This window comes from Trachypithecus francoisi, unplaced genomic scaffold (assembly GCF_009764315.1).
Source record: "Trachypithecus francoisi isolate TF-2019V2 unplaced genomic scaffold, Tfra_2.0 Lachesis_group16, whole genome shotgun sequence".
NCBI classification, from domain to species: Eukaryota; Metazoa; Chordata; class Mammalia; order Primates; family Cercopithecidae; genus Trachypithecus; species Trachypithecus francoisi.
In genome coordinates this window covers 33227948-33244813 of record NW_022681461.1, presented here as the reverse complement: position 1 = coordinate 33244813, position 16866 = coordinate 33227948, and positions in this window count along the sequence as shown.

Sequence of the window (16866 nt, the reverse complement as noted above, 5' to 3'; positions counted from 1 at the left end):
TGGGTAGGCATCTCAGTCTCTCCACTGGGATTACAGGGACTCAAGTAAACATAAGTCATCACTTTCTTTTGTGACCTTCAGCATATTCTTCTGGATGAGGAGGTTGGCATTCAGGAAATTTAATCAAAAGCCAGAGGTCTAAAATTTCAAAGGTGGAAAGAATCTTAGAAATTGTTTTGTTTAGTTCCTCCAATTAGTTTGAACATGAGAAAACTGAAACCTAGAATTGGGTGATGTTTCTAATACAGCATAACTAAACACAGAGATCTCTTTCTTCCCAGTGTAGCTGTCTGTCCTTTCCATCACTCTGCCTTCCTTGGGGCATGTTGAACATTCTGTGTCTTTATAGAGGACAGCCATGCCACCCTTGGGAGTATCGAGTAAATTGTTAAATAAAAAATGAGGTGAAGAAGAGATATAATGAAACATTAATATGAATTTAAGAAACAACTCAATTTGGAGGAACATTTATATAATTTTCAGTTTCTTTTTCAAATTAGAAAAAGTAGTTTTGATTTTAACCACAAAAATCCATTTGTGTTTATTACTTCATTGCATGTTTTAATGACAAGTTATAGCATTATATACAGCACATTATAGTGTGAAAAGTATGTCATGATACTATTATTGGTGTGATTAGGTATGTGTCCCACCATGTGGTTGAAGGACAAACAAATTACTAAGAATCTATGCACGATGTGTCTCATTGCTACAAGTATTTTCTGAGACTTTTAACCCGGATATGATGCATTTTGAAATCTTTATCTCACGTTTGAAGTTCACTCATCTTTCATTTCTATATGAAGTACATATCCCATTTGAGTAAGTATAGCATTAAAAAGGCTCTTGGGGCTGGGTGCAGTGGTCATGTCTGCAATCCCAGTGCTTTTGGAGTCTGAGGCAGGAAGATTGCTTGAAGCCAGTGTTCAAGACCACCCTGTGTAACAGAGCAAGACTCCATCTCTACAAAAAATTTAAAAATTAGCCAGATATGGTGGCATGCACCTGTAGTCCTAGATACTCAGGAGGCTGAGACAGAGAATTTCTTGAGCCCAGGAGTTCAAGGTTACAGTGAGCCATAATTACACCACTGCATCCTGGCCTAAGCAACAGTGAGACTCTGTCTCTAAAAGAAAAGAAAAGGCTCTCCAGTAGGCCACGGAGGCAGAAAAGTATCTGTATATAAAGTGTTGGAAGATATGTCCAAATGCCTTCAAACTAAAAGTCACGTGCTCTAAGCCACCAAATACAATATGGGACTGTTCAATGAATCTTTCCTTTCAAAAGATCAACTGGGCATGATATGAGGTTCTTAGTAACCTGATCAAGGTTTGTTTCCCAGTTTTGAATCTGTAGAAACCAACAAATTTAATGGAAAGGTAGCAAGGTTTAATGGAAAAAGCACTGGGAATCTGAAGACTTGACTTTGCAACCCATCTCTACCCTCTATAGCTGTGTAACTTTGGGCAAATTCTTTAGCCTTTCTTAATGAATGAACTCAATAATGGAGGTTACGGTAAATTAACTCTGGCATATGTGGCTGCAACTTGAAGTTCTTCTGGACCTGGTTGTAGGGTAGTAATTTTGGGAGCCATAGCACAGGAGTAGTATGAGCTAGACTGATTGTAGACCCTGCTATAGCATCTACACAAGAACATCTCCACAGGAGTAACCAAGCATCCCCTGGACTGGGCAAGACCAGTGTTCAGTGGCCACAGCTCTGGCTGAAGTTTGGCACCTATAAACTGAAGAACTATCAAGCTTCTTCTTCATCTAAGTATAGGTGGTTTGACTTTCTATGCACGGGTGTGTGGCAGAGTAGGGGAGTAGGTATGTATCAAATGAGGTATCCTAGATTTTCTTCTTTAAATGGCAGGTTTAGACTCAAGCAATTAATTGCAAAAAATAATGCAAGCATGAGCAGTTTCACTTGAAGTTTAGATTTCTTGCACATCGTGCTGCTAAGGAAAATTAATAATTTTACTGACAATTCAACCAATTTTGAAAAACAAGCTCTTCCGGCATTGAAAACAAAAGCAAAACAAATAAAAAACCTTAAGTGTAGAAAAGTGATACGATTTACACTGTTCACCATAGTACAATCTTTCCTAGAGGATGGTGTTACAATCTCCCAGGATGATGGCCAGGTGTGGTGGCTCATGCCTGTAATCCAAGCACTGTGGGAGGCCGAGGCAGGTGGATTACTTGAAGTCAGGAGTTTGAGACCAGCCTGGCCAACACGGTGAAACCCTGTCTCTACTAAAAATACAGAAATTAGCAGGGTGTGGTGGCATGCACCTGTAATCACACCTACTTGGAGGGCTGAGGTGGGAGAGTCACTTGAACGCAGGAGGCGAAGATTGCAAGCGGAGATCCTGCCACTGCACTCCAGCCTGGTTGAGAGGAAGTCACTTTTTCTTTTCTTTTCTCTTCTTTTTTTTTTCTTTATTTTGAGACAGGGTCTTGCTTTGTCACCCAGACTGGAGTGTAGTGGCCTGATCTCAGCTCACTGCAACCTCCACCTCCCTGACTCAAACCATTCTCCCACCTCAGCCTCCCAAGTAGCTGGAACTACCATCACGCACCACCATGCCTGGCTAATTTTTGTATTTTTGGTAGAGACAGAGTTTCATCATGCTGCTCAGGCTGGTCTTGAACTCCTGAACTCAGGTGATCCACCCAGTCGGCCTCCCAAAGTGCTCAGATTACGGGCGTAAGCCACCACTCCCAGCCAGGAAGACAATTTTTCTGATTTCATACATGTCACATGTCCCTTTCCCTCTTAGAATGACTGTTTAATTTCACGACAGTATTTATTAATGGATGTGAGTTGTACATGTAAACAAGTATGGAGCCAGAAAAGCAGTTGCAAAATTTGTATTTAGCCACAAGGGCAAGTAGATAAAAAGGAATCGATTTATGATGTGGCATAAGGTTCTAGAACTGCACAAATGAAAGAAAATATTTTTCAGCTATCTAGAAATGTGTTATTCAATCCAACAATTATTTATTCTATGTTACCTTAAATTTCCTGCAGTGATGCCTCATGGCATCTAAGGCCTTTAATGATTTGTGATCTATCTGTCTGCTTGATCTCCTTTCACTGGCTTCTTGAGTTACAGTAATTCAGAATTTTTAACCTTTGTTTGAAAACATTATGCTGGTCCATGCCTCTACTCCTTGACATACTGTTTCTTTTTTTCTGGATTGTCTTCCTCCCCTAGTGAATTCCTACTCATTCTTAAAGACCTGGCTCAAATGCCTTTTGTCACCTGCCTTTACCATGAGTAGGCACAATTAATTGCTGTTTTCCCTGCATGTGTCACATTGTATTCTAATTATTTGTAAGCAAGTATTTTAACCATCCAGACTATAAACTCCAAAGAGCAATGACTGTGTTATTTGTCATTCTTCCCCAATTCCTGGAACATAGTCTTTAAGCACCATTTTTGAATGAATGAAGAGACACAAGCATAAATTCTAAGCATTGCGCCGAAGAGGTGGTAGGTTGAGCTACAACAATGAAGACATGGCCTTTAACCTAAAGAAGATTATAATCACAGATAGGAAATGAACATCTTAATCCAATCTTCACTCAAAGACAGATTTCCAAGGCTTGTCCTGAAGATATGAAGTGCTGTAGGAGCACGTGAGCCTAACAGTAAAAGTTTTGTTGAAAGAATAATGAATAAAATAAACATTTATTGAGTGAGTAACAAAGGACAATGATGAGAGAGTTATTGTAATGGATAAACAGTAAATACTTGGTGGAAAAGACAATATTTGAGTTGAGGTTTAAAATCTTTACCACTGAGCAGTGGAAAAGATTGCAAAGATTGAGCAGTAGTGCTGGTAAAAGCAGAATCATAAAAACATGATGTGTTGGGGAAATGAAAAGCAATCCAGTTGGTTAGAACATACTGAATATAGGAAGGGATGTTAAGAGATTTGTCTGAAGATCTGTATTGCAAGTACTATGAAAGCTTTGGATTTTATGGGAAAAGCAGTGAGGAGCTGTTGAAGGTTTTAGAGCAGAGGAGTGAAATGAGCTATAAATACCTGTGTTGAATAAGGATTAAATGAGCTAATGTATAGAAAGTGCTTGGAATAGTGGTTTGTACATAGTGAGTAACTCATGCATTTTTGTTATTATAGTCAGATATTTTCTGGAAGAAGAAATAATGTGGGAAGAGATTGAAGTCAAGAAAAAAATATAAGCCATAGCAATAGTTCAGATAAAAGATAACAAATTTCTAAATCTAGACAGAGGTTGTAGGCATGAAAAGGAAAAGATTATATTCAAATGACATTTTAAAGGTAGAATGGAGGTAACTTGACCACCAATCGGTGATCCTAGAGCAATTTAGCCTTGCCATATAAAAGAGTGGTGGTATAAAAACAATGAAACCAGAGGATTGGGTGGTCTGGAAGGCAAGTAATGTGTGTTTTGGATATGTTGAGCTGGATGGATCTTGGGACTCAAAAATGTCTACCGACCCAGTAGATGTATGGGTCTGAGGTCCAAGAAAGAGAAATAGACGAGAGATATAAATTTTGTGAATCATCACCATAGAGGTGATCATTGACACCATGCAAGTGTAGAGGAAGAAGAGTGCTGAGAGCAGAAAATTGGTGACCACCAATTTTTTGCAGCAATCTGACCTTGTGTCTGATAATCCTTGAGAGTTGCAGAGTGTCTTCCTTTCTTGCCGGTCATGCTATTTTGGGTACCAGTGGATGTTGTGTGCAGGAAAATCAGAACACAGGGCAAGGCAACATACATATGTATAAGCTGAGACAACTTAATCAATAACCTTCTTATTTTAACAAAATATAGGTGCTTTGAAAGGGCAAAGTAAGCATGCTAAGATTCCACCATAGTGCCCCTTAGTGTAATTCTAACCTGATCATTGACATACTTCAAATTAGGGAAATGCTTCTTCATTAGGAGAAAGCTTTTTGTTGTTGTTGTCTCTTGATTCTGATATTGCATGGAAACTGACTTTTAATGATGTGTCTCACAGCTTTCACTTCACAATTGTTTTTAAATGGTTATACCTTATAATACTTTATAATTGTATAGCTCTTTGCAGCTCATAAAACACTCATCAGATTTTCTCAGTAACTTCATAAAATAGGTTGTATTTATTCCCATTTTACAGACATAAAAATTGAGTTGGAGGCATCATGACCTGATCATGATATTGAAAGGAAACTTCTGTGCAGCTGAACTTTAAAAACTGAAATATAACTAGATGCTTTAGAATGATCATCTTTCTTAATTTGTTGCATGTGGTCATTATTGATCCATGCAAGTTACTCTTTTATTTTTCTGTTCTTCATATCTCATTCTCCATTTCTAATTCTTTTTATTACCACAATAGGCACATACTCTCATATATATTGTATGTAATGTAGAGTGAAAAAAGGAGCAGAATGAGATGTGTGGAATTTATAATATACTTGTAGAAAAATCTATGTGTTATTTATGGGTAAGTTTATATGTGTATAGGGTGGAGGAACAAGAATATTAAAACCTCTCTTCTGTCTCCTAGGAGGCTTTTGGAAATTCTACTTTCCAGTGAAGGCATCTTCAGGTGTAGAGAACTGGTTGTCAAACTTGAGCATGAATCAGAAGCTCCTGAGGGTTTCTGAAAACACAGATTACTGGGTCCCCTGCCAGAGTTTCCTATTCAGTAAGTCTGGGATATGCCTGAGAATTTACATTTCTAACAAGTTGCTGGGCAATGCTGATTCTGCTGATCTGGGACCACACTTTGGGAGATGTAGGCATAGGGGGAAAGAAAAACCTAAGGGATGGGCATGTAATCCGCAGGACTTTTTCAAATTTACCAACTGTCACCAAACTTTTTTTCCTTTGAAACAAACACAAAATTTATTTTATTTCATTTTTAAATGTTTTTTTTCTTCCAATTTGTATTTTAGGTTCACTGGTACATGTGCAGATTTGTTACATGGGTAAATTGTGTACTTTGGGGGTTTGGTGTACCAATTATTTTGTCACTCGGGTTATAAACATACTACCCTGATAGGTAGTTTTTCCATTCTCACCCTCCTCCCATCCTCACCCTCAAGTTGGCTCCATTGTCTATTGTCCCCTCCTTAGTGTCCAGGTGTACTCAGTGTTTAGTTCCCACTTACATGAGAATGTGCGGTATTTGGTTTTCTGTTTCCGCAACTTTGGCAAAGTCTCAGGATACAAAATTAATGTGCAAAAATCACAAGCATTCTTATACACCAGTAACAGACAAACAGAGAGCCAAATCATGAATGAACTTCCATTCACAATTGCTTCAAAGAGAATAAAATACCTAGGAATCCAACTTACAAGGGATGTAAAGGACCTCTTCAAGGAGAACTACAAACCACTGCTCAGTGAAATAAAAGAGGACACTAACAAATGGAAGAACATACCATGCTCATGGATAGGAAGAATCAATATCGTGAAAATGGCCATACTGCCCAAGGTTATTTATAGATTCAATGCCATCCCCATCAAGCTACCAATGACTTTCTTCACAGAATTGGAAAAAACGGCTTTAAAGTTCATATGGAACCAAAAAAGAGCCCGCATTGCCAAGACAATCCTAAGTCAAAAGAACAAAGCGGGAGGCATCATGCTACCTGACTTCAAACTATACTACAAGGCTACAGTAACCAAAACAGCATGGTACTGGTACCAAAACAGAGATATAGACCAATGGAACAGAACAGAGTCCTCAGAAATAATACCACACATCTACAGCTATCTGATCTTTGACAAACCTGAAAGAAACAAGAAAATGGGAAAGGATTCCCTATTTAATCAATGGTGCTGGGAAAATTGGCTAGCCGTAAGTAGAAAGCTGAAACTGAATCCTTTCCTTACTCCTTATACGAAAATTAAATCAAGATGGATTAGAGACTTAAATGTTAGACCTAATACCATAAAAACCCTAGAAGAAAACCTAGGTAGTACCATTCAGGACATAGGCATGGGCAAGGACTTCATGTCTAAAACACCAAAAGCAATGGCAGCAAAAGCCAAAATTGACAAATGGGATCTCATTAAACTAAAGAGCTTCTGCACAGCAAAAGAAACTACCATCAGAGTGAACAGGCAACCTACAGAATGGGAAAAAATTTTTGCAATCTACTCATCTGACAAAGGGCTAATATCCAGAACCTACAAAGAACTCAAACAAATTTACAAGAAAAAAACAAACAACCCCATCAAAAAGTGGGCAAAGGATATGAACAGACATTTCTCAAAAGAAGACATTCATACAGCCAACAGACACATGAAAAAATGCTCATCATCACTGGCCATCAGAGAAATGCAAATCAAAACCACAATGAGATACCATCTCACACCAGCTAGAATGGCAATCATTAAAAAGTCAGGAAACAACAGGTGCTGGAGAGGATGTAGAGAAATAGGAACACTTTTACACTGTTGGTGGGATTGTAAACTAGTTCAACCATTATGGAAAACAGTATGGCGATTCCTCAAGGATCTAGAACTAGATGTACCATATGACCCAGCCATCCCATTACTGGGTATATACCCAAAGGATTATAAATCATGCTGCTTTAAAGACACATGCACACGTATGTTTATTGCGGCACTATTCACAATAGCAAAGACTTGGAATCAACCCAAATGTCCATCTGCGACAGACTGGATTAAGAAAATGTGGCATATATACACCATGGAATATTATGCAGCCATAAAAAAGGATGAGTTTGTGTCCTTTGTAGGGACATGGATGCAGCTGGAAACCATCATTCTTAGCAAACTATTACAAGAACAGAAAACCAAACACCGCATGTTCTCACTCATAGGTGGGAACTGAACAATGAGATCACTTGGACTCGGGAAGGGGAACATCACACACCGGGGCCTATCATGGGGAGGGGGCCGGGGGGAGGGATTGCATTGGGAGTTATACATGATATAAATGATGAATTGATGGGTGCTGACGAGTTGATGGGTGCAGCACACCAACATGGCACAAGTATACATATGTAACAAACCTGCACGTTATGCACATGTACCCTAGAACTTAAAGTATAATAAAAAACAAAAAAAGTAGACAGACTTAAGGGGCTCCCATAGGCCAAATTTGGGACAACCTGAACATCAAAAAGAATAATTACTATAACCAAGTGAAGCACAGTGAATATGTAAAACCTTTTGAGTCTATGTGATATTCAAACAGAGAAAAGAAAGAGTAATGAACCTCATTTGACACCCCTGGGATGACTATTATACCACTCCTTAATTTGAAAATTGGTTATTAAAGAGAGAGAATTAACCATTTATCCTGCTCTTGATGAGAGTAATTGCTTCTTTACACACACACACACACACACACACATGCCAGCTGATAAATGTAGAAAGAATGATAGCATTAGACAAAATATCATTTTTGCAACCCTAATACAAGAATTGGCTTACATAAAAGTCATTAATTATTACAAAACTATTAACTAAAAGGTTTATAGAAAAGTGGATATTTGCTAGCCAGTTGCAAAGGGAGGACCATATCTTTACGATGGAGAGATTTGGCTGTTACCACCTTAATCCACTAATCAAACACAGCATCACTGAAAACGGGACAACTAGGTAGTATGTGCTTCCTGGTGGGATATAATATAGAGTAACTTTCAGGAAATCTTGCCAGGATGTTCTATCTGAATCCAATCAAGCCTTTAGATCCAAATTCTGGTATACAGAGAATACAAGAGTTGCAGGAAAATGTTTAACAACTTACATGGGAACAATTCTGTAAGAGAGCTGGCCTGAATTCTTTAAAGAGCTAATGTCATAAGGAAAAAAATTGAAGGAAGTAATCTGATATGATAAGAGACATAAGACATACAATAATTAAATAAATGTATAATTCCTGGTTAGATCTTGGTTTGATATATTGGGGTCTTTTAGGGAAATTTAAATATGGATTGTATATTAGGGAATTATGTTTAAGTGTGATAATAGTATTGTGGTTTTGTGGGAGAATACCTTTAATTTTTAAAAATGGATGTTAAATTGTGTATGATGATGTGTCATGATGTCGATAACTTCTTTTAAATAGCTCAACAAAAAGCTATCTAGCTAGATAAAACAAATATGGCCAATTGTTAAAAATTGCAACTACAGGTTTTCATTTTACTATTTCTTCTACTTTCCTGTACATTTGAGATTTTTAATAATGTAAAAATTTTGAGTTTAAAAATATTTTAAAATTTATATTCTATATGCAACATATATTTTAAGCTGTATGTGCACAGAATATCTATCACAAATATTAGGGGTTTAAAAATGTTAGTTCCCTTCCTTACACTGAAGTAAGAAGAAAAAAACAAACCTTGTCTTTGGCTCAGCTTAAATTCTTTTTTTACAATGAAGTGAAGTTTAAACAAACATACACATAAGTAAACAAGCAAGCAAACTTCTCACCCCATACTCCCTTCCACCCCATTCCTCTAATTGATTTACTTGGCTTCCCTTTGTTGTACCAACAGAGAGAGCCTTCAGCTTTTAATTCACTCTGGATAGTGCCAAAGACATTTTGCACTTATTCAAATCATAAGGTCTAAGAGAGAGAAAGTGGGAGAGAGAGCAAACAATGAGAAGACAGATGGAATGGGGAAGAGATATGAGACAGATGGGCCTCTCTCAGAACAAGCAATATTGCCATAATAATAAAACTGTAAAAACAATTCAAGGAGAATGGTTTAAATACTAAGAGCTGGACTGCCCCAACTTGCTAGAAATATGGCCAGAGGTGACCTAAACTCACTCTAACCTTCCTAAAATCAGAATTCAGATTCTTTCATTCTAGTGAAAGATCACCTTGGTCTATTTACATATAGGCAGGCCAAGGTCATCCAAGTTTCAATTTACAGCTAAAACAAGGAATACATAAGTAGTCACTCTTTCAACAGATATTTATCAAGCTTCTACTATATGCCAGGCACTTTTCACGGAGTTTGAGATATACCAGAGAACAAAACACACTAAAATTCCTGCCCTTATGGACAGATAATAAATAAATAAATAATAAGCTAAATGGAGCATGGTTTGCAATTTAAAATAGGACAGTCAGGATGGACCTCGCTGAGACTGAGCCATTTAAGCAAACACTTAAAGAGGGCGATGGAGTCAGCTGCGCTACTGATTGCAGGAAGAGCTTTCAGGCAGAAAGAATAGAAAATGCAAAGACCCTATGGCAGCTATGTGCCTGGTAAGTCCCAGGAATGGAGCACAGGCTGGCAGAACTAAGAGTGAGATTGAGGAAAATGGTAAGACATAAGGTCAGAAGTAATGATGACCAGGTCGTGAAGGGCCTTGAAATCACTGAAGAATTTGGATTTTACCCTAAAGTTAAATAGGATCCAAGGAGCATGAATAGAGAGGAATGACATGCTCTGACTTACATTTTTAAAAGAGGGCTCTGACAGCTGTGTTGTGAATAGACTGAAGGGGAGCAAGGTAGAAGCAGGGAGACTAGTTAAGAAGCTACTGCAGTAATCAGGTGAATGGTGATGGTTGCTTGGATCAGGGTGAAAATGGTGGAATATAAAAATAAATGTAACTGGATCAGATGCTTGCAGTATGAAGAAGCAAAAAAAAGAAAAAAATTTAGCTCCCTAATTCTCAATGTCAAATATCAAGATGTTTACTTTTTCATCTAAAGGTAAGCTTTATCCAACATGTAAATGACCTTGTGAATTACTATGGAGTGAGTTATCTTGTATGGCTTTCTGTGGAGTTCAGGGAACGATATAATGGGAAGTATCTTTAGGGCTGATGGGAGCATGAGTGGAATGAGTACTTACAGCAAGGACCCAAGAGACCAGAAGAAATTCCAGGACTTGGCTATATTGCGTGGCTATATTTCATATCAATACAAATTTTGTTTAAAACCATGTAGACAGTGTGGCCTTGCTGGGATGCCAGATTTTTTTTTTTTTTTTTTTTTTTTTACCAGAACCAGGTCCACTTTCAGGGCTCTATGAGGGCTCTTCAATGATAGTTACTTTAAAAATGCTAGACATCCTTCTTGTTAAAGACGAAGACATAAAGTGAAATTGTAATTATAAAGTTACTTTCAAGTGATAAAGTCAAAGGTTTGACTCAAGAATAGAACTTAGCGAATAGGGGAAAGCAGTGACTCATGTCCAGGCTGTGTGGTCATCCCACCTCTGAATGATCTTGGCAACATCCTGGAACTACAAGAAAAGCAATTAGAAGAAACTGGGATTACAGGTCAGGACAGTAGAGTCTACAACTCTCCTCCATAGTGGTTGCACTAATTTACATTCCTAACAACAGTGTACGAGGGTTCCTTTTTCTCCACATCCTCTCCAGCATTTGTTATTGTCTGACTTTTGGATAGAAGCCATTGTAACTGGGGTAAGATAATATCTCATTGTAGTTTTGATTTGCATTTCTCTGAGGATCAATGATGTGGAGCACTTTTTCATATGCCTATTTGCCATATGTGTGTCTTCTTTTGAGAAATGTTCAAATCTTTTGCACATTTCTTGATCAGATTACTAGATTTTACCTATAGTTATTAATCCATTGTCAGATGGATAGTTTGCAAATATTTTCTCTCATTCTGTGGGTTGTCCCTTCACTTTGTTGACAGTATCCTTTGCTGTGCAGAAGCTTTTTAACTTGATGTAATCCCAAATGTCCATTTTTGCTTTGGTTGCCTGTGCCTGTGGGGTATTACTCAAGAAATTTTTTGCTCAAACCAACGTCCTGGAGAGTTTCCCCCATGTTTTCTTGTGGTAGTTTCATAGTTTGAGGTCTTAGATTTAAGTCTTTAATCCATTTTGATTTTACTTTTGTATATGGTGACACATAGGAGTCTATCTTTATTCTTCTGCATATGGATATCCAGTTTTCCTAGCCCAATTTATTGAAGATACTGTCCTTTACCCAATATATGTCCTTGGTACTTTTGTTGAAAATGAGTTCACCGTAGGTGTGTGAATTTCTTTCTGAGTTCTCTATACTATTCCATCGGTCTGTGTGTCCACTTTTATGGCAAAAACCATGCTATTTTGGTTACCACAGCTCTGTAGTATTATCTGAAGTATTATCTGTAGTATCATCTGTAGTATAATCTGTGGTATTATCTGAAGTCAGATAATGTGATTTCTCAAGTTTCGTTCTTTTGGCTTAGGATAACTTTGACTATTCTGGGTCTTTTATGATTCCATATAAATTTTATGATTAGTTGTCCTATTTCCATGAAGAATGTCATTGGTATGTTAACAGGGATTGCACTAAATCTGTAGGTTGCTTTGGGCAGTAGGGGCATTTTTTGGATATTGATTCTTCTAATCCATGAACATAGAATATCTTTTCATATTTTTGGTGTCCTCCTCAATTTGTTTCATTAGCTTTTTAAAGATTTCATTGCAGACATTTTTCATTTATTTGGTTAAGTTTATTCGTAGGTATCTTATTTTATTTTTAGCTATTGTACATGGGATTACTTTCTCGATTTCATTTTCTGATTCCTTTCTTTTTTTGCTGGCATATAGAAATGCTACTCATTTCTGTATGTTGATTTTATATCCTGCAATTTTCCTGAATTTGCTTATCAGTTCTCATAGTTTTTAGGGGGAATCTTCAGTTTTTTCCAAATATAAGAGTATATCATCTGCAAACCAGGATAATGCGACTTCTTACTTTCCAGTTTGGATGCGCTTTCTTTCTTTCTCTTGTCTGATTGCTTAAGTTACGACTTTCAGTACTACATTGAATAACAGTGATGTCTTCTTTTACATCTTAGAGGAAAGGCTGTCAGTTTCTCCTATTCAGTACAATACTACCTGTGGGTCTGTCATATATGGCTTTTATTATGTTCAGGTATGTTCCCTCTTTACCCAGGTTTTTGAGGAAGGGATGTTGAACTTTATCAAATGCTTTTTTTTAGCATCAATTAAAATGATAATATGTTTTTTCCCCCTCATTCTGTTGATATGATGTATCAATCTGATGATTGATTTGCATATGTTGAACCATCCTGTCATCCCTGGGATAAATCCCACTTGGTAGTGATGGATTTGGTTTGCTAGTATTTTGTTGAGGATTTTTACATCAATATTCATCAGTGATATTAGCCTGTAGTTTTCTTTCTTTGCTTTTTTTTTTTTTTATGTGTCTTTGTCTGGTTTTGGTATCAGGGTAGTACTGACCTCATAGAATGAGTTTGGAAGTATTCCCTCTTCCTTTAATTTTTGAAGCAGTTTTATTAGGATTGGTATAGTTCTTTAAATGTTTGGCAGAATTCAGCCATGAAGTTATCAGATCATGGACTTGACTTTACTGGGAGACTTTTTATTATGGCTTTGATCTTGTTATTCATTACTGATCTGTTTAGGTTTTGTATTTCTTCACGGTTCAATCTTGGTAGGTTTTAAGTGTCTAGGAATTTATCCATTTCTTCTAGATTTTCCAATTCATTGGCATATAGTGGCCCATAGTAGCCTCTAATGAGCCTTTGAATTTTTGCAGTATCAGTTGTAATGTCTCCTTTTTCATCTCTGATTTTATTTATTTGAGATTTCTCTCTTTTTTTCCTTAGTAAATCCGGCTAAAGCTTTGTCAAATTTCTTCATCTTTTCAAAAAAAAACAATTTTTGTTTTCATTGATACTTTTTATTTTTTCATTTCAAATTCATTTATTTCTGCTCTGATCTTTATTATTTTTTTCTTCTACTAATTTGGGGTTCAGTTTTCTCTTGCTTTTCTAGTTCTTTAAGATGCATCATTGTGTTATTTATTTAAAGTTTTTCTTCTTTTTGAAGTAGACACATAGGTATAAATTTTCCTCTTAGTATTTTTTTCACTGTGCCCATAGGTTTTAGTATGTTGTGTTTCCATTATCTTTTCTTTCAAGAAAGGTTTCAATTTCCTTCTTAATTTCTTCCTTGATCCACTGGTAATTCAGGAGCACATTGTTTAATTTCCCTGTGTTTGTATGGTTTCCCAAATTCTTTTTGTTGTTGACATACTAGTTTTATTCCATTCTGGTCAGAGAACATGCTTGGTGTTATTTCAATTTTTTCAAATCTTTTAAGACTTGTTCTGTGACCTAACATATGGTCTATCCTAGAGAAAAATCCATGTGCTGAGAAGAAAAATGTATTCTGTAGCTGTTGGGTGAAATGTTCTGTAAATATCTATTAGATCCTGTAAACCTCTATTTGTTCTATAATGCAGATTATGTCCAATATTTGTTGATTTTCTGTCTGGGAGATCTGTCCAGTGCTGAAAGAGAGATGTTGAAATCTCCAGCTATTATTGTACTGGGGTCTATTTCTCTCTTTAGCTCTAATGATAATTGTTTTATATAGCTGAATGTTTCAGTGTTAGGTGTATCTATATTTACAATCATAATATCCTCTTGCTGAATTGACCTCTGTATCATTACATAATGACCTTCTTTGTCTGTTCTTACGATTTTTGTCTTGAACTCTACTTTTTCTGATTTAAGTATAGCTATTCCTGTTCTTTTTTTGGGTTTCCATTGGCATGGAATATCTTTTGCCATCCCTTTATTTTTAGTCTACATGTACCTTTACAGGTGAAGTGTGTTTCTTGTAGGAAACAGATGATTGGATTTTGTTTTTTCAACCATTCAGCCACTCTGTGTCTTTTGATTGGAGAGTTTGGTCAATTTACATTCAATGTTATTGATAAGTAGGGACTTACTCCTGCCATTTTGTTACTTGTTTTCTGGTTCCTTTGTGGTCTTGTTATCTATCCTTCTTTCCTGTGTTTTTCTTTTTTTTTTTTTGAGACGGAGTCTCGCTCTGTCGCCCAAGCTGGAGTGCAGTGGCCGGATCTCAGCTCACTGCAAGCTCCGCCTCCCGGGTTCACGCCATTCTCCTGCCTCAGCCTCCTGAGTAGCTGGGACTACAGGCGCCCGCCACCTCGCCCGGCTAGTTTTTTTATTTATTTATTTATTTATTTTTTATTGTACTTTTTAGTAGAGACGGGATTTCACCATGTTAGCCAGGATGGTCTCGATCTCCTGACCTTGTGATCCGCCCGCCTCGGCCTCCCAAAGTGCTGGGATTACAGGCTTGAGCCACCGCGCCCGGCCATTAATGAAGGTAATTTTCTCTGGTGGTATGCTGTAACTTCTTGCTGTTTATTTTTTTGTGTACCTGTTTTATGGCTTTTTATTTGACGTTACCATGAGACTTGCAAGTAGTACTCTATAACTCATTATTTTAAATTGATGACAACTTAACACTGACTGCATAAACAAACAAACATGCAAAAATAAAACTGATTAAAAACTACACTTTAACTTCATCCCGCTGCTTTGTAAGCTTTTGCTATTTCTCCTTATGCCTTATTGTACTATGTCTTGAAAACTTGTTATAGTTATTTTTTATTGGTTCATCATTTAGTCTTTCTACTTAAGAGATGTTTATACACTGCAATTACAGTGTTATACTAATCTGTGCTTTTCTGTGTGCTATTACCAGTGAGGTTTGTACCTTTAGATTATTTCTTCTTGCTCATTAACATCCTTTTCTTTCAGATTGAAGAACTCCCTTTAGCATTTCTGTAGGACAGGTTTGGTGGTGATGAAATCTCTCAGCTTTTGTTTATCTGGGAAGGTCTTTATTTCTTCTTCATGCTGAAAGGATATTTTTACCAGATATACTACTTTAGATTAAAAGGTTTTTCCCCTTCAGCACTCTAAATATGTCATACTACTGTCTCCTGGTCTGTAATGTTTCCACCGAAAAGTCTGCCAGATGTATTGGAGCTCCATTGTATGTTATTTGTTATTTTTTTCTCTTGCTGCTTTTAGGATCCTTTTATTTATCCTTGACATTTGGGAGTTTGGAGATTGAATTCCTTGAGGTCATCTTATTTGGGTTAAATCTGCTTGGTTTTCTATAACCTTCTTGTACTTGAATGTTGATATTTTTCTCTAGGTTTGGGAAGTTCTCTGATATTATCCCTTTAAATAAACATTCTACCCCTATATCTATCTTTATCTCTATCTCTATCATCTCTATCTCCTCTTTAAGGTAAAACTCTTAGATTTGTCCTTTTGAGGCTGTTGTCTAGATCTGTACACGTGCTTCATTGTTTTTTATTTTTTTCCTTTTGTCTCCTCTGACTGTATATTTTTAAATATCCTGTCTTCAGGCTCACTAATTCTGATTAATTCTGCTATGAAGATAATCTGATACAGTCTTCAGCATGTCAATTACATTTTTCAACTCTAGAATTTCTGCTTGATTCTTTTTAATTATTTCAATCTCTTTGTTAAATTTATCTGATAGAATTCTGAATTCCTTCTCTGTGTTATCCTGAATTTCTTTGAGTTCCTCAAAACAGCTATTTTGAATTCTGTATCTGAAAGGTCATGTATCTCTGTTTCTCCATGATTGGTCCCTGGTGCCTTACTAAGTTCATTTGGTGAGGTCATGTTTTTCTGGATGGTGTTAATGCTTGTAGATATTCTTTGGTGTCTGGGCATTGAAGAGTTTGGCATTTACTGTAATCTTCACAGTCTGGGCATGTCTGTGTCTGTTCTTGGGAAGGCTTTCCAGGTCCAAAGGGACTTGGGCCCCAAGCCCAATAATACTATGGTTTTTGCGGAATCATGGAAGTACCACATTGGTGGTCTTGGATAAGATCCTGAAAACTTCTCTGAATTACTAGGCAAAGACTCTTGTTCTTTTTCCTTACTTACTCCCAAATATACGGAGTCTCTCTCTCTCAGTGCTGAACCACCTGGAACTGGGGGTGTGGTGATGCAAGCACTCCTCTTGCCACCACCACTGGGACTGTGCTAGGTCAGACCT